At 45.3% G+C, this 13,642-nt stretch overlaps 1 protein-coding gene across 2 annotated transcripts in view; it reads left to right on the top strand.

The window, feature by feature from the left end:
• Nucleotides 1-486: 486 nt before the first annotated feature.
• Nucleotides 487-13,642, top strand: part of LOC146853827 (membrane-spanning 4-domains subfamily A member 4A-like) — a 205,619-nt gene continuing 192,463 nt past the window's right edge. The window contains exon 1 of one of the 2 annotated variants that reach the window (XM_085650403.1): nt 487-655. The gene's annotated coding sequence lies outside the window, so the exon portion shown is untranslated. The remainder of the gene's footprint in view (nt 656-13,642) is intronic. The other variant, XM_085650402.1, reaches the window with a different exon arrangement.

Below are 13,642 nucleotides of genomic sequence, written 5' to 3'. Positions count from 1 at the left end.
CCCCCCCCTGTCGTGTGTGGCAGCCCGGGATGAGACACCTTCCTGGGCAAAAAAGCAGCCGCACCCGAGCACTTCACAGGTCTTTTAAAGACCATTTGCATGTTAATGAGGCCTCGCTGTTGTTTCACCCCTTCTAAGAGCCCCTGCAGCTCCACTCTGCCTATTGCTTAAAGTTCAGCCCCCCACCCCCGAAATATTTGCTCAGCCCCCCCCTCCCCCCCCCCCCCGGAATTTGGCTCTAGTTGCACCTCTGTGTGTTTGCGCACCTTTGTAAATATACCCGGAAACAGATCTATGCCCGCCTTTTGTGAGTGTTGGCAGTACAGATGTGGTGAAATGTGAGATCTAGAATTCATTTTTAACGGGACTTCCCCATCCTTTTATTCTGTTGAAATGTCTGAAGCTGCACTCGGCATTGTTGTTACTTTCTTCATCTTGACTGCGCCCTTTTATATTATGAAACCAGGTTCCTGCCAAATGGGAATTAGTGTAACCGTAACGTGTCCAGGAGGTAACACGGTACTACATGTTCTCGCCCACATGTCGAAACATCCTGTGTTCACCCACTACAGAGTCTGTGGTAACCAGGCTCATTGGAGCAGACAGATGTGCAGCTGAAGGAGGTGTCAAGGCAGAGCCGGTGGCCACAGGAGATGTGAGTACAAGAACTGAAGTCCCTTAAACTATGAGCAATGACAAAGCCAATAGGTATTTTTCTATTTATTAAAAAGCACATGTTGAACTTGATACGGACAGGTTTTGTGCAGAATTTTGTAAGACTGTGTGAGAAAATGGAGTTCTATTTCAATACCATTTTGCCTGGATTTTGCTGCAACTTTGACCTGCAGTCCAGGTTCCCAGTACCAGTGTTCTTTCCCTAAAACTGATCCACAACTGGCCCTAGTAAAAGGTACATGGGTACCTAGGGCATTGGGACTGGGGAGGATCCTCCAGGGATCCCTCACCTAGGCCAATGCAGACTGCCACTGCAGCATGCAAGGCCTGGTGCAGACAAAACAAAGACAACATGGCACACTGCCTGAGTGCCATGCCAACTAGCACTGCCCATGATATAGGTAAGTCACCCCTCTAGCAGGGCTTACCAGTCCTAAGGCAGGGTACACTATATCGCAGGTGTGGGCATATTTGTATGAGCAAATATTCCTCTATCTACAGTATTAGGGTCTATTCCTAAATATCGAAAGTGACAGTGAAGCCATAGAGAGTACCTAGGATGGGAACTTGACAACTCGAGTTCCACAGCACCATGATGGCTTCACTTAACCCAGAAGTGTTTGGTACAGAACAACTCTTTGTACTAAATCCACTCGGGTGCCAGTTTGAGTTGTACTAAACCATGTACTCAGAGGGCACCTCAGAGGTGCCCGCTGGAAACCTACCGACCCTGGTGTGGTCATTGGCTGACTTTAGGCAGCCTGCCACACACATATATGTTTCTGGGCCCCTGGGTGGAGAGCCTCTTCTCTCTGGGACCAGAAACAATGCACATCCTGGGCGAGGTGTCAAACCTCCAGCCCTGGTATGGGTACGGTGCTGTAAGGGCAAGCTTCAAAGGCCTGCCGCCTTTGTAATGCGACCCCCAGCCTCTGCAGCTAGAAGCGGATGCCAGGCCCTGGTTTACACCCCCACTTTGGGCGGGAAAGCCAGCGAGAAGCCTCAGAAAGAATAGGAGTTATGCCCACCTTTGTCAACTCTGCCCCTCAGGTGGAGGAGGTGAAGTTAAGCACACTTTTCAGTCTCCTCTTGAAGATGAGGGGACTCCTCCAATCAGGGCTAGGATTATTCCCCCTCCCACATGAGGGTGTCATAATAGATGGTGTAGTCACCGCAGGTCAGCTGCCCATTGACCCTACATGTTACTCCCTTAAACCACCCTTAAATTTAGTATTCAGGAGGCTCCCTCAGACCTTGAAACTAATCACCCGTGACCTAAGGAGAAGGACAAAGAGGACGCCAATCAGCGAAGCCTGAAATAACTACTGACTTGGTCTGTCTCCGCTTCCAAGACTCTCGAGAAGACGACGCCTGCAGCCAGTGGCTTCCAGAAACTTGATGAAGACTGCCAGAGCTTTGAAAAGGACGAGATCTCCTGAGGACAGCGCTTCTGCCCACAATAAAGCAACTCTAGGGACTCCAGTGCCCTGAGGATCTGCAAGTCCTGCCCACTCTGCACCCGACGCCTCTGGCCCGCGCCCAGGTGGAACACTGACCCAGGACAGGTTCCCCAACAATCCTGACCTCACGTCCAGCATTGGCTGACCCCCCCAGGACTCCATGATGACGCCTGCAGCCAGAATCCAGATGCTCTCCCTGACAGCGACCTGCTCCGGTAAGAAGACTCCGACATCGAAAGGCACCCATGCACCCAAAGTACCGACAGTGCCCCTACGACCCCCTATATTTCTACTTACCTCTGCTGTCATTGGTCTCCCTCCTGCAACCTCTTGTTCAACACCTGCAGCCAGTTTGTTGAAAGCAGAGTCTCTATTGAAAAGCATTGGGCTCCCAACGCTGAAATTGCACACTGCACCCGGCCGCCCCAATGCTGCTGGTGGTATATATTTGGTGCTGCTTTGTGCCACCTCCCGCTGTGCTTGATATAATCCCCAAAGTTTGGCTCCTGCTATCTCAGTCACCATTCAAACACATTGAGCCAAACTCCGATTTTGACTTCTGCACCCGGCTGCCCCTGTGCCGCTGGTGGTGCAGTTTTGGCACTCACCTGACCCTTGCCCCTTGCTGACTTTTGGTCCCGAAGACTAGAACTGTAAGTTACGTACTTACCTGTATAACCACATTATAGTTTTCCTCAATAGGATAACATTGAACTGTTCAGAAATTGCACTGTCGACTTTTGAAAGTGAAAAGTATTTTTTCTTAAAAACTAACTTACTTTATTGCGAAGATTTTGGTCTTAAAATAAAACACAAATAAAGCTTATTTTTATAAAATTTTTGAGTCGTGTGTCAGTCATTGGTCATGTGTGTGCAATAAATGACTTACACTCCTCTGTGCTAGGCCTAAGACTACTCGACCACACTACCACTAATAGAGCATTTTGGGGTTTGCTTTGAGCCCTGTACCCTTTTGGGGAGTCTCTGGACCCTGTGCATGGTATGCCCACCTAGTGGCATACCATATACACAGCCAACTTCTTACAGTGTGTGTGCGGAGAGAGAGAATGATGGTGCACTCACTACTGTTTCTTTGGTGAGAAGTAGAACTGCTTGTGTGTGATACGTGTTGAAGGGCCGGCTCAAGGTCAGTCTAGTAAGGTTTATGTGATTCTTCCTCTTTGCACAGCCTGCCGAATGAAATTTCATTACATTCTCTTTTAAGGTCCAATCCAGTCATGTTCTGTTTTAGTTCTCCTCTAAGGCGCACGTCCAATGAAATGTGCTTTTCCTTCTTGGACAATATTCTATAAAAGCCGCCCGGTGAAGTTTTGTTTCCCTGACATTTTATTTAGTGTCATTCACAGAACTTTTTTGAACAAAGGATTTTGGCAATTGAGGTCCTCTTCATACTGGTTTTCTGAAACTGGCCGAGCCAGTGAAATCGCAGTTTTTGTGTTTGCATTGAAAGAACCTGTCTGGCTTGGTGCTAGTTGTGTGCTTTAAAGGGCGTGAGTTAGAGACCAGTGTACTGCGCTAAAGCAGAAGAAGGCTGAGTGCTGTGCTGCAAATCAAGGCTTATAGTGACAGAGAAGGGTCTGCGTGATGAGAGATTGAGTATGTTGTGCGCAGTGGTGGAATCCACTGTGAGCTCTGTAGAGTGAGTAGTGTAGTGTGAAAAGTACATTATCATTGTAGTGTGAGTATTTCAGTAGAAATGTAGTACAATCAGGGGCAAATGAATAGAGTATTGTGAGCTGTAGGCATGAGTAGTGCAATGCGAGGGTAGTATGAACATAGTCCCAGGTGTTCGGTGTGACGGCAGCTAGGGCACTGCATCGCTAACAGTGGAGTTTATGCACTGAGTTGAGTCCATTGTGAGCAGTTAAAGGAGTCAGTGTGAGCTGTGCAGTGTCTCTGCATACTGAGTGCAGTCTCCGTGCTTGTCCGTGTGTGTTGTGAGCAGTGTAGTGTGGGGTAGCTCAGTGAGCATGGTGTTACATACATGTATGCATATGGTATTGCTGTAGAGTAAACCTACTCCAAGAGCAGTGGGGCACTTGACAGGGTCAGAGACGAGCATAAAGTAAACAAGTGATAGGAGAAATAGCTGGTTTGTGGACAGTAAATGCATTGTAATGTAGTGCTCTTTCAAAAGGTGTGTCTTTAACTTTTTCCCAAAATGGAGCAGCATTGAGGTGGTTTTGATGCACATGGTGATGTTGTTCCAGATTCTATTTACACATATAAACACAAGCACAATAGAATACAATCGATAGAAAAATATTGCTGCCTTATTTTTTGTTTCTTACACCTCTTAGTCTGCAGTCTGATGGTGTCCTGGCTGCAGGCATGCTCAGAACCACCAGAGATGGTGAGCTTGTCCACAAAATATACAGGGTGCTGGTTGTGATGGCTTTTTAAAGGATACAGCTGGTTTTGAGATGGTGGAGGCCATGGAGTGCCAGCGGGATGGTGATCATATTTCTTCAGGCCCTGGATGAGACATGCTGTGGCTTGGAGGATGCTTTTGAAGAGTGCCAGGATGGAGTTTGGCAGGTCTTGGAGCATGGCGTTATCATCCAGATACAAGTATGAGGACTTGAACAGCAGCTATGAAATTACTTTCTGTAGGAAACAGTTTCACATTCTTTAGAAGAGAGAGCTGGAACATGCTATCTTTGTTTTTTTGACAATTTGTGCCTTGAGGGTGCAGTTGATGGTCTGGGTGAATCCAAGTGACTTCTGTTTGCTTAATCTGTCTGAGCAATGCAGTATCAGTGAAGTGTGAGCAATGTCATGTTGTCAGAGTAGCCTAGGCAGTGCAGTGGGAGTGCTGCTTGAGCTATGAGTGTATATCATGAAAGGGAGAGATCCTGTTGAGGTAGTAAGGGTCAGAATCAATCAATGTAAATTATGCAAAAGGGACCCCTCACACCACAGATTTGTCAACAATTTTACAAGGCAGTGTGATTATTTCGCGTCTCTTCTTACCAACGGTTGTTGGAAATCTTACTCCACTTTCAATTTATACATATCCTCTCACTAGTGTACCACGCATTTTGACATAACTTATAAGTACCACAATTCCAAATGACATTGAATGCTCAAATGAGATGAAAGGAAAAAGAAAACTATACCCTCTAAAATACAGAAAAACTTTAACTTGTGGATTTGTCAGTCCCCAAAAGTGTATTAATAAACAAATACAAGACAGAAATTCACATAAATGATAACTAAAGACCACAAAGGGCAACATAAAACCTTACATAGATGACATGCCATGTCTGTACATATATTGATACTTTCTTAGGTTATTTAACGAAAACATCATACATAAGTGTCCAACATATACCAGTGCTCTTTTCTTAATGACCAAAAGAAAGTCATCTAGTTAAAGTGTCCCATATGTAGTGGAGTTTTATTGTCACAGTATTGGATTAGTATCACCTAGTGGCCCAATACGGTCAGGGCACATAATGCGTTAAATGACCATAATATTGGGAGGTATGAATCCTCTCAGTCTGTCTCATGGTTGTTCTTCACATTGTGTAGATGCTAGGGGGCATATCAACAACAACCGGCGATAATTATCGCTAAGCGCGCTTAGGGGCATATCAACAACAACCGGCGATAATTATCGCTAAGCGCACTTAGCGCTAGGATAATTATCACCGGCTAGCGTGGATTTTTATCACTGAGATAGCATGCTATAAGCAACGCTTATCTCAAAAGCAATAAAAATCCTAGCGCTAACTGCCTAACGTGAGATTATCGCTGGAAACCCAGCGATAATCTACGAAATGTGGCGTTAGCTTGTTGATAGGGACTCACAAACTTAGCCATGATATCCACCTTCCATAGGATATCATGGCTAAGTCAGTCCTGAAGTAGGCGTAAGGAAAGTAGCGATAACAGGGGCTATCGCTACTTTTCCTGCCGCTATGCTTCATAGCGTGGGGCTTGATGATAGGAGAAATGTCGCTTAGCGACATTTCTCCTGTCATGGCAGGTCAGGAACGCCCAATTTGCATCTCATTAGAGATGCAAACCTGGGTGGTAAGATTTTGTACGCTAAAGCAAGGTTTCACGCGTTAGCGTGACCTTGCTAATTAGGCGATAAAATTATCGCCGCTTTTCGGCCGAAAACAGCCGCAAAAGCGGCGATAATTTTCTATCGCCTCATTGTTGATATGCCCCTTAGCGCTAGGATAATTATCGCCGGCTAGCGTATATTTTTATCCCTGAGATAGCGTGCTATTAGCAACGCTTATCTCAAAAGCGATAAAAATCCTAGTGCTAACTGCTTAACGTGAGATTATCGCTGGAAACCCAGCGATAATCTACGAAATGTGGCGTTAGCTTGTTGATAGGGACTCACAAACTTAGCCATGATATCCACCTTCCATAGGATATCATGGCTAAGTCAGTCCTGAAGTAGGCGTAAGGAAAGTAGCGATAACAGGGGCTATCGCTACTTTTCCTGCCGCTATGCTTCATAGCGTGGGGCTTGATGATAGGAGAAATGTCGCTTAGCGACATTTCTCCTGTCATGGCAGGTCAGGAACGCCCAATTTGCATCTCATTAGAGATGCAAAGCTGGGCGTTAAGATTTCCTGCGCTACAGCAAGGTTTCACTTGTTAGTGTGAACTTGCTAATTAGGCGATAAAATTATCGCCGCTTTTCAGCCAAAAATAGCCGCAAAAGCGGCGATAATTTTCCATCGCCTCGTTGTTGATATGCCCCTAAGTACCCTTAGATCCTTATTTACGCAGACCCGTTTCGACCTTCTGGGTGGGCCTCTTTCATGAAGGTCTTCCTCCGAGCTTGTTCAGGACACTGTAAATGAAGCATAAAAGGGGGGGAGGGGTTTATTAACAACGTTTATGCCATGGTGTTTAGTAACCAATGGTGTCCCTGCATCAGAATTGTACTTTATCTGTGCTCAATCTTTGATCAATGGATGTCACCTCCGGGTTATCACAAACTATAGGTGTTGCTGCCATAAGTTCAACCTCTTGTTTGAGTAGAGCAGAAAAGTGGGATAGAAGATGGGCTCTGTTAGGCATCAAGGTGTTCTTCCAGTGCATGTTCATTGCAAAAGCAGGTTAGAGAAAGGGTCTTACATTGTGCATTGGAGGCTTGTGTCCTCCTGCATGAAAGTTACCCCAGGGTGAGGATACTGCTGGGTGGGGGGATCAGTCGGCGCCCGGTGCTGGTGAGGAGAGAATGGTACGTGGTTAAACCTCAGAATGTAACTCATCTTATGCAGCCCACCATACTGTACAAAAAAAGCATTTCAAAATGTTAAGGAACTTCCTCCTTACTTGGTGTACTCATGCAAATTGTTTTTGGGGACGGGTGCTGGGTGAATAACTTCAGAAGGCACTGTGCGGTCCAATGTGATACCGCTTCTGTAACTACTGTGAAAGGAATGGTATACAAGAAATCAATGCCTGCTCATGGCTCGTGTCACAAGCCTCTGATGTATAGCTCACATGGGGCCATAAGGGCAGTTTTTGGTGTTAATGTTGGTATTGACCCCACCTACTTCTTGTCTGACAGCCTCCCTCCTGCTTCGGCTGGTCCTGTTTGACCCAGCTGCCTCATTTCTCTATGGTCTTCAAATGCGCCGCCGGAAGATTATCCCACGGATGATGGAAAATGTAGTTTAACAACCCATGTGCTGTTGGCAGTGTTGCCAGATTGGGCTGTTTACCGCACGAATGGGCGACATTTTTCCCATTTGTGAGGGAAAAAACAACCCTGGCAAGTTGTGTATAGTTGGGCGACATTTGCCCTTGTGTGTGCAATATTTGTGGTTTCTGCAGCGCCCACAGAGAATCTGTAATAATCAGGGCCGTCAGTCATTCATAGTGCGAACGCGCTACTTATAACGGTCCTGCTTCTTGTTGCTGGCCTGCCCCAGAGAGACCAATGATCTTTCAACGGGCAGGCCTGTCATCATTTTTTTAAAAGTTTTAAATCATTCAATTTGCCTCTTGGCGTGGGTGTGGCTGACTCGGAGTATTTTCCTCGAGAGAGGAGGAGCCAGGATTATCAAGGCAAGGTCTGGTTGGCCTACCCTTCAGCCTGCTTCTGTTGCGCGTGGATGTCCCAAGGTGCCCAGCTGGTTTATTAAGGTAAGATTAGTGGTCGAAGTGTCCACATTTCCTTCTCTGCTGCTGTCAGCTGCCTCCCGCTCTTTCTTCCTCTTCCTCTTATTCCCTCTCTTTCTGTCTTTCTCGCTACTCCTCACTCGCTGAAGCTGTGCTTGAATAACCGTCTCTTATCCTCTGTTTCCTCTACTTTCCTTCTTTCGTTCCCATGTGAAATGGACCCAAAAAAGAAAGACTATTAGTACAAAGTGCCTGTTTACGAACCCCTTGCAGGTTCTCAAAACACTTAAATAAAAGGCATTGTCATTTACGATGCCAACAGCTCAAACTCTCGCAAATGTGAGACCCATTGCATTGCAGTGGAATAATGTCGGAATCCATGACTTGTCAATTGTTAAGAGTGGGTGAAGGCGGATAGTTTGAGACTCGCTTCTGATAAGATATGGGGTAGTAAACTGCCCTGGACAGCAATAAGAGCGGAAAGAGGATATAAATGTCAAATCATGGCTCTTCTATAAGCTCTGTGTGAGCTATACAAATACCGCTATTATCGACACAAAAAAACAATGAACTATGACCAAGTATAAACTAGATTATGGGCAGTTGCTGTAACTCCGTGGTAGAACTACCTTTCGCATCACTGGAAAGGGGTGTCTCTGCTTAAATCTTGCGGCGTGATGATGTACTTCTGGTGGTTCGGCAGCACACCACTGTCTAGCAACATATTGGGGCTTATTTACAAGCCCCTTGCGCCACCAGAGGGCAGGGAATCGGTCAGAGCAGGCGACTATCTCTTTTCTGGCCTCTCCTTACATTGTAACTGGAAGATTGTGGAACTCTTGTCTTACTGTAGCAACCCTCAGTTTTCACACTGTTGCTTCACATTTATGTACACTTGTTTTGCATGGAAACTGTATTCAGATTTGTCTGCTGCGATGTTTGTTTTTGCTGTTGTCCCATGCTGTCATTTTAAAGGAGTTTTATGTTGTTGAATATCTTCAGACAGGTATATAGAATGTTAAGCCTTGCCAAACAAGTTGTGTTGCAATTACTTTAATACAAGGGGAGGTTTCTTAATATGTAGATCAATGTGTGGTGTTAATTCTGCATAACCATTTCAGTATTCTTTTTGGAGCGACATTGTTGAAATAGCTTTGAAATTCCTATTCATAGACAAAAAGTGAGTTTATAATCTGCTTTTGTAGAGGTAATTCATGAATGCCAGGTTCAGGTTTGGTTCTGTGGTGACAGTACTACAAGATGAAAAGTCAAAGTGGTGACTGGTCTTGAAAATGAGTAGTTATTAACACAGGTGTCCAGTTAACCTCCTCACATTATCTGTATAGTGAATAGACTTTAGATTCATAAACGGAAGAAAGTAACCTGCCAATCACTTGATAATAAAACAAGGCCCAACGCAGGGTCCAAATAATGAATACTCAAGACCAAAGGGCAAACTAGGACAAAGGGCAACTCAGAAAAGATGTCACAGAATTTATTGAATCATTTTTTATTTTTTATTTCTTTTTAAAATTATACATAGATGTACACACCAAAAAAGATTTTTTACTTTAAGCGTATTGATTAATGACACCCAACAAGGTTGAAAATAAGAAACATAACAAATTTCACGTATAAACCAGATAACCATCCCACACAGCTCCCTCAAGACAACACAGTCATACTGCTACACATTCAACAACAACATCAAACATCAAATCATATCAGTACACATGAAATAAAAACATTGAATGATTGAAGGGGAATTCTGTAATTCGAATTCCCTAGATAGAATTTCAGCAGCCCTGTGGGCTTGAGAACACCAGTAAATACAATCTCGAGAGCCCAGTGGGCTTAAAAACGCCAACGCGCGTTTTGGTGTCACGACCCGATGGGGGCTACACCTTCTTCAGGGCGAGGGAGGGCATGTGAGGTGGGACGGACACACCTGAGAATAGAAAACTGTATAAGTACATACAAATATAAATACACATTCGGTAGCCCACAAAATGTGAGAATGGGATGACAAAAACATAGTTATAGAATAAGCATTTCTTATACAGAGTATAACTTGACTTCATGTTGCGTTTAATAGGCATATAGATATCAACAAAAGGGGCCTGCATTAATCGGCTCAAATGTCACAAAGGTTTGCCATCGGTCAGGAGAAGGGGATATAACGTTAAGAAAGGTAACATTTAAAATTAGGAATATTGTGCACAGACAAAGGAGTCAAAAAGGGGAAAATCAGGAAGCAATAAAAAGTATAAATGCATATTTAGATGATATAACATATGTGCCGATGAGCATACATCCGAACATGGAGGATAGAGAAAGATTGAAAAAGATTCTCCCAGAGGCGAGACTGTTGAAAAAAGTGCGAGATACAAAGCGCCGGATGCGCTTCAATAGATGAGCTAGTGAGAGCTGTAGAGGACAACATATGACTCAGCCTAGCAACCTTATAGCCCATAAAGGGGAAAGAAGAGGTGACTAGAAACCACATTCCGTGACAGAACGTATAGGAGTGCTCAAAAAGGTAGAAAGGCCAAGAGATCCCTCGCGATAAAAATGGCTCTCAGCAGAAGTAGAAGTTCTCAGACGATGGACAGGATTCCAATAATTAAAAACAGCCTGGGATATTCATGCTTCTAGGAGATAGTAAAAACAAAAACAAAAGCAAAGGTAGAAAGTTAAGTCCCACCAGCAGATAGGATCAGACTAGAATGGCCAAAGGAGGATTAAAAATGCTACGAATCACCCACCCGTAATCGGTCTAAGCACCGATCCACGTCCAAAGGCAGGCGAGGGGAGATTTCGTCACCGGGGAATCCGGGCAAATGGGGGTTTCAGTTCTCAAAGGAGAGGAATGGGAAACAGGTTCTTCCCAGTCAGAAATACGGAGTGCAAAGCGTCAAGGAGGGAGGATTAGCGTGACGGTCAACGCTGGATCTGAGGAAGCAAAAGGGGGGAAGGGTATCAACACAAACGTCCGTGCATGGGCAAAGGTGGGGGTGAGGGATAAGATAGAGACAGAGAGATTCAGAGCCACTTACTGGCTTCGACAGCAGGAACACGGAGCACAAAACTCGCTAGTTAGCGGCGGATGGCGTGCTTCCAAGAATGGGGAATAGGGAGAAAAACGAACGCGTCATAAGGCGGAGCAGGATGAGGGCTGGCCAATGAGAGGTCAGAGCTCAGTGATGCAAGAACACGAGGGAAATAGAAAAGGGGGACTGAATGAAGTAGCGATAAAGGATGTGCATGGCGGCCATGTTGGACGAGTGCGCAGAGAAGGATTCAGGTACAGAATGTCCAGCTATTCTCCATCTAGATATAAATGGGGGGGATGCAAAACAGGGGTAAACGAAAAAACGGTTAAAGACTAACAATGGAAAAGCTGGAATGGGAGAGGAAAACTGAGGTAGATGGGAAATGCCTAATGCAGGGTAGGAAAAAACTGATAACAAAGGTAACTCAGTGATCGCAGTGGATAGAGGTAGTATGGGGTGAAAAACAGGGGAGGGGGGGAAGAGGGGGGGAAGGGGGGGAGAACAGGGAAAAAAAGAGAGAGGGAGGAAAAAAGGGGAGGGGGGAGGAAAGGGGGGGGGTTTCATGGTATTCAAGAGTGCGAACAGAAGCAAACATTAACCCATGGGGTTAAATAATCGCATTCTCCCATGGGCAATGTTCGTTTAAGCCCTTATTCACTGCGTTGAGAAGGTAAATCCAGAAAACCTCTCTTTTTTTGCGGATCTGCTCGGGATCTTTTCCGGGATGTGTCACGATTCTCTCCAGTATGGACCACTTAAGGTCCTGTTCAGTGTGGTTTTTTTCGAGCCAATGTGTGACCAGGGGGGCAGATATTTTCTTGGTCCTGATATTCGACTTGTGTTCCCCAATCCTGGTCCTGCACTCCCGTCCAGTCTCTCCAACATAGACTAGGCGACATGGGCACAAAATCACATACACAATGTTGGAGGTTCGACAGTTCGTCATAATGGATAATTTAACCAGACGTTCCGGGAGGTCAATGGTGTCTCCGATAAGGGCATTGGGGCAGGCCTGGCAATTGCCTCATCGGTGGTTGCCTAAAATAGGTCCTGCGCCGATAATGGCTTTTTGGTGAAGAGGGCGGGGTTCCTGTAGTCTGCCTTTGACCAAATGGTTCTTAAGGTTTTTATTCCTTTTGAACGCAAAGATAGGCTTCGGAAGGATATGATCTTCATTACCCATATTCAGTAGGTGCCAACATGAGTTTATGGCCTGTCTCACTTTGTGATCAAAGTTGGAGTGTTTGGTCACACAGACTAGTTTGTCAGCGGTTTGCTTTTCCTTAGGTAGGAACATGGAGTCTCGATTGAAATATCTGGCCCTTTTGAGGGAGTCCTTTATGAGTTTCTGAGGATAGCCTCGATGGATGAGTTTTCTTTTCAGTACATCAGCTTGTTCAAGGAAATCCCTGATGTTGGAACAATTTCTTCGAATTCGGAGAAACTGGCTGAATGGGATACTATCCCTTTGGCAGCGAGGGTGAAAGCTGCCGTACTGCAGAAGGGTGTTCCTAGCAGTAGGTTTGGTAAAGAGGGATACGTAAAGTTGATTCTAGTTATGTCTGATCCAGACATCAAGAAACTCCAGTTGGACGTTGCTGGAATGGGCCGTGAACTTGAGGTTGGTATCAGCCGCATTGATCCATGATAGGAAAACATCCAACGATGTTTGGTCACCCTCCCAAATGAGGAAGATATCGTCAATGAATCTGACCCATGAACGGACATTCTCATAAAAGGGGGCTATCTCGTTGTGGATGTTCCTATTCTCAAACTGTCCCATGTAGAGACAAGCAATGCTAGGGGCACAAGAAGCCCCCATGCTAACTCCTTGTATCTGTTGGAAGAAACAGTGGTTAAATTCAAAATAGTTTTCATACAGTACTATTTTAAGGCATTCAATGATGAAGAGTGCGTTGGTGATCTCGGGTTTAGACGCCAGAATCTCTTGAATGACCAAAAGGGCACCCTCCTGAGGGATGTTAGTGTATAGGGATTCGAGGTCCAAAGTGACCAACAGTTCCCTATCAGCAAAAAAGGGCGTCCCCTCAGTTCTAGAGATGAAATGGCCAGTATCTTTCACGAAGGACTCCAATTTATAGACCAAAGGTTGGAGGAAACGATCAATATATTTAGAGAGGGGTTCTGTGGCTGATCCGATAGTCGAGACTATTGGTCTCAGAGGAGGGTCAAGAGTGTTTTTGTGGGTTTTAGGGACCCCATAGATGATAGGCATACGGGTATAGCTGGGAGTTAGAAACTCCGCTTCCTTGGGACAAATATAGCCTTTGTCAACGGCTTCCTCCACCAAGGTGAGAATACGCCTTTTCAAGA

This window comes from Triturus cristatus, chromosome 4_1, assembly GCF_964204655.1.
Source record: "Triturus cristatus chromosome 4_1, aTriCri1.1, whole genome shotgun sequence".
Classification (NCBI taxonomy): Eukaryota; Metazoa; Chordata; class Amphibia; order Caudata; family Salamandridae; genus Triturus; species Triturus cristatus.
Note: the sequence above shows the minus strand (reverse complement) of the source record. Positions and strands in the feature narration are given on the sequence as shown.